General features: G+C 42.4%; 1 protein-coding gene across 4 annotated transcripts in view; it reads right to left on the bottom strand.

The window, feature by feature from the left end:
• Positions 1-5,268, bottom strand: part of INVS (inversin) — a 135,812-nt gene that overhangs the window by 65,162 nt on the left and 65,382 nt on the right. The window lies entirely within an intron of this gene.

A 5,268-nucleotide genomic window follows, 5' to 3' on the forward strand; every position in this document is an offset into this window, starting at 1 on the left:
CATTGTGTTAAGCCAAGATATTTTATTTAATCATTCTATTATCGTTTATAACTTTTTGAATAGAAAATGCTACAATGTATATGATTTTTCACTTAGTTTTTTTATTTTTTTTTTCATAGAATAAATTACCAGGAACAAAATCACTGGGTCAAAGGAGTTTGTGTATTTTATGCTTTTTGGTGTATCTTTCAAATTGCTATCTAGCAGCAACAATGTCGGAGAAGGCAATGGCACCCCACTCCAGTACTCTTGCCTGAAAAATCCCATGGACGGAGGAGCCTGGTGGGCTGCAGTCCATGGGGTCGCGAAGAGTCAGACATGACTGAGCGACTTCACTTTCACTTTTCACTTTCATGCACTGGAGAAGGAAATGGCGACCCACTCCAGTGTTCTTGCCTGGAGAATCCCAGGGACAGGGGAGCCTGGTGGGCCCCTGTCTGTGGGGCTGCACGGAATAGGACAGGACTGAAGTGACTTAGCAGCAGCAACAATGTATGAATGTATTAGTTTCAGCACAATCTGACCAGCACAGAATATATTATTTATATTCCAAGTATAATAACTTTGTGAAGTAAACAGAGATTTTTAACCCCAATTTAGAGGTGAGAGAAGTGAGATTCAAAGGGGTTAAATATTTTTTCCATAGCAACTGGTTAATAAGAAGGTGGTTACTGTTCTTGAAGAGAGATATTTATAGTTACAACTAAGATATAAGGAACTTCCTCACAGTTCAGGTTCCAGACGCATATGGTCACATGAACACCAACCCAGAAGTCACTGTGGGCCACCCACTGCAGGCAGTGCTGTCCACATAGGTTAAACCCTCCCATCTGGCACAATCAATCCATCTGGAGAAAGCAGTTCTAGCTAAACTTCTTTCTCCAGGTGGATTGAATGCAATTGTACTTGGGCTTCCTTTCTGGCTTAGGCAGAAAAGAATCCGCTTGCAATGTGGGAAACCCGGGTTCGATCCCTGGGTTGGGACAATCCCCTGGAGATGAGAATGGCAACCCATTCCAGTATTTTTGCCGAGAATTCCATGAACAGAGTAGCTTGGTGGGCTATAGTCCATAGGGTCACAAAAAGTCGGACACGACTGAACCACTAACACATAATGGTACTCAGGTCAACCACTATACGGTATGCCTGCGGGAGCTTTGAAACCCTTGAAGAGTAGTGCTTTTGAACTCTTCCCTGAGATCTACTTCCGTATCTCCAATTCTGATTGGAGACTTCAATACGTTTGGTACCATAGATAATTCTTTCATTTTTATTGGAGTATAATTGCTTTACAATGTTGTGTTAGTTTCTGCTGGACAACAACATGAATCAGTTATAAGTATACATACTTCCCCTCCCTCTGGAGCTCCCCTCCCCGCTCCCACCCATTTAGGTCATCACAGAGCAATGAGCGGAGTAATCTGTGCTATACAGCAGCTTCCCATTAGCTATCTATTTCACACTTGGTAGTGTATATGTGTCAATAGTGCTGCTGCTGCTGCTAAGTCACTTCAGTCGTGTCCAACTCTGTGCGACCCCAGAGATGGCTACTCTCTCAATCTGTCTCACCCTCTCCTTCCCTTCTCCATGTCCACAAGTGTGTTCTCTATGTCCATGTCTTTATTCCTGCCCTGCAAAAATGTTCATCAGTACCATTTTCTAGATTCCATACATATTTCACAGTCAACATGAACAAACTATATACCATGATCAAATTCTCTGCCGTTCTCATGCCTATTTCTCTTTCTCTACTCAAAGCATAGTGGCAGGCAGGGCAGCCTATCTTCTTCATCTTCTGAGACCCTCTTTGGCATTGCCTTTCTTTAGGATTGGAATGAAAACTGACCTTTTCGAGTCTTGTGGTCACTGCTGAGTTTTCCAAATTTGCTTGCATATTGAATGTAACACTTTCACAGCATTATCTTTTAGGATTTGAAATAGCCCAATTGGAATTCCATTACCTCCACTAGCTTTGTTCATAGTGATACTTCCTAAGGCCCACTTGACTTCACATTATAGGATGTGAAGATGCCAAAGTACATTCAAACTACTGTACAACTGCACTCATTTCACACACTAGCAAAGTAATGCTCAAAATTCTCCAAGGCTTCAACAGTACGTGAACCGTGAACACCCAGATGTTCAAGTTGGATTTAGAAAAGGCAGAGGAACCAGATATCAAATTGCCAACATCTGTGGATCATCAAAAAAGCAAGAGAGAGTTCCAGAAAAACCTCTACTTCTGCTTTACTGACTAGGCCAAAGCCTTTGACTGTGTGTATCACAACAGACTGTGGAAAATTTTTCAAGAGATGGGAATACCAGACCACCTGACCTGCCTGTTAAAAAAAACTGTATGCAGGTCAAGAAGCAACAGTTAGAACTGGACATGGAATAAGTTCCAAATTGGGAAAGGAGTAAGTCAAGGCTGTATACTGTCATCCTGCTTATTTAACTTATATGCAGAGTACATCATGAGAAATGCTGGGCTGGATGAAGCACAAGCTGGAATCAAGATTGCTGGGAAAAATATCAATAACCTCAGATATGCAGATGACACACACTTATGGCAGAAAGCAAAGAACTAAAGAGCCTCTTGATAAAAGTGAAAGAGGAGAGTGAAAAAGTAGGCTTAAACTCAACGTTCAGAAAACTAAGATCATGGCATCTGGTCCCATCACTTCATGGGAAATAGATGGGGAAACAGTGGAAACAGTGTCAGGCTTTATTTTTTTGGGCTCCAAAATCTCTGCAGATAGTGACTGCAGCCATGAAATTAAAACATGCTTGCTCCTTGGAAGAAAAGCTATGACAAAACTAGACAGCATATTGAAAAGCAGAGACATTTCTGTGCCAATAAAGGTTCATCTAGTCAAAGCAATGGGTTTTCCAGTAGTCATGTATGGTTGTGAGATTTGAACTATAAAGAAAGCTGAGCACTTAAGAATTGATGCTTTGGAACTGTGCTGTTGGAGAAGACTCTTGACAGTCCCTTGGACTGTAAGGAGATTCAACCAGCCCATCCTAAAGAAATCAGCCCTGAATATTCATTGGAAGGACTGATGCTGAAGCTAAAACTCCAATACTTTGGCCACCTGATGTGAGGAACTGACTCATTTGAAAAGACCTTGATGCTGGGAAAGAGTGAAGGCAGGAGGGGAAGGGGATGACAGAGGATGAGATGGTTGGATGGCATCACCAACTCAATGGACATGAGCTTGAGCAAATTCCAGGAGTTGGGGAGGGACAGGGAAGCCTGGTGTGTTGCAGTCCATGGGGTCACAAAGAGTTGGACACGACTGAGCAACTGAGATCTCTAGTCTTTCCCATTCTGTTGTTTTCCTCTATTTCTTTGCACTGATCACTGAGGAAGGCTTTCTTATCTCTTCTTGCTATTCTTTGGAACTCTGCATTCAGATGCTTATATCTTTCCTTTTCTCCTTTGCTTTTCACTTCCCTTGTTTTCACAGCTATTTGTAAGGCCTCCCCAGACAGCCATTTTGCTTTTTTGCATTTCTTTTCCATGGGGATGGTCTTGATCCCTGTCTCCTGTACAATGTCACGACCTTCAGTCCATAGTTCATCAGGTACTCTATCTTATCTATCAGATCTAGGCCCTTAAATCTATTTCTCACTTCCACTGTATAATCATAAGGGATTTGATTTAGGTCATACCTGAATGGTCTAGTGGTTTTCCCTACTTTCTTCAATTTAAGTCTGAATTTGGCAATAAGGAGTTCACGATCTGAGCCACAGTCAGCTCCTGGTCTTGTTTCTGCTGAGTGTATAGAGCTTCTCCATCTTTGGCTGCAAAGAATATAATCAATCTGATTTCAGTATTGGCCATCTGGTGATGTCCATGTATAAAGTCTTCTTTTGTGTTGTTGGAAGAGGGTGTTTGTTATGACCAGTGCATTTTCTTGGCAAAACTCTATTAGTCTTTGCCCTGCTTCATTCCGTATTCCAAGGCCAAATTTGCCTGTTACCCCAGGTGTTTCTTGACTTCCTACCTTTGCATTCCAGTCCCCTATAATGAAAAGAACATCTTTTTTGGGTGTTAGTTCTAAAAGGTCTTGTAGGTCTTCATAGAACCGTTCAACTTCAGCTTCTTCAGCGTTACTGGCTGGGGCACAGACTTGGATTACTGTGATATTGAATGGTTTGCCTTGGAAACAAACAGAGATCATTCTGTCGTTTTTGAGATTGCATCCAAGTACTGCATTTCGGACTCTTTTGTTGACCATGATGGCTACTCCATTTCTTCTGAGGGATTCCTGCCTGTAGTAGTAGATATAATGGTCATTTGAGTTAAATTCACCCATTCCAGTCCATTTGAGTTCGCTGATTCCTAGAATGTTGACGTTCACTCTTGCCATCTCTTGTTTGACCACTTCCAATTTGCCTTGATTCATGGACATGACATTCCAGGTTCCTATGCAATATTGCTCTTTACAGCATTGGACCTTGCTCTATCACCATTCATATCCACAATTGGGTATTGTTTTTGCTTTGGCTCCATCCCTTCATTCTTTCTGGAGTTACTTCTCCACTGATCTCCAGTAGCATATTGGGCACCTACTGACCTGGCGAGTTCCTCTTTCAATAGCCTATCTTTTTGCCTTTTCATACTGTTCATGGGCTTCTCAAGGCAAGAATACTGAAGTGGTTTGCCATTCCCTTCTCCAGCAGACCACATTCTGTCAGCCCTCTCCACCATGACCCGCCCGTCTTGGGTGGCCCCACGGGCATGGCTTAGTTTCATTGAGTTGACAAGGCCGTGGTCCTAGTGTGATTAGATTGACTAGTTTTCCGTGAGTATGGTTTCAGTGTGTCTGCCCTCTGATGCCCTCTTGCAACACCTACCGTCTTACTTGGGTTTCTCTTATCTTGGGCGTGGGGTATCTCTTCATGGCTGCTCTTTAAGAAAATTAGAGATACCAAGGGAAAATTTCATGCAAAGATGGGCTCGATAAAAGACAGAAATGGTATGGACCTAACAGAAGCAGAAGATATTAAGAAGAGATGGCAAGAATACACAGAAGAACTGTACAAAAAAGATCTTCATGACCCAGATAATCACGATGGTGTGATCACTCACCTAGAGCCAGACATCCTGGAATGTGAAGTCAAGTGGGCCTTAGAAAGCATCACTACGAACAAAGCTAGTGGAGGTGATGGAATTCCAGTTGAGCTCTTTCAAATCCTGAAAGATGATACTGTGAAAGTGCTGCACTCAATATGCCAGCAAATTTGGAAAACTTAGCAGCG

The sequence above is a fragment of the Bison bison genome, unplaced genomic scaffold, assembly GCF_000754665.1.
Source record: "Bison bison bison isolate TAMUID 2011002044 unplaced genomic scaffold, Bison_UMD1.0 scf7180017864243, whole genome shotgun sequence".
Classification (NCBI taxonomy): domain Eukaryota; kingdom Metazoa; phylum Chordata; class Mammalia; order Artiodactyla; family Bovidae; genus Bison; species Bison bison.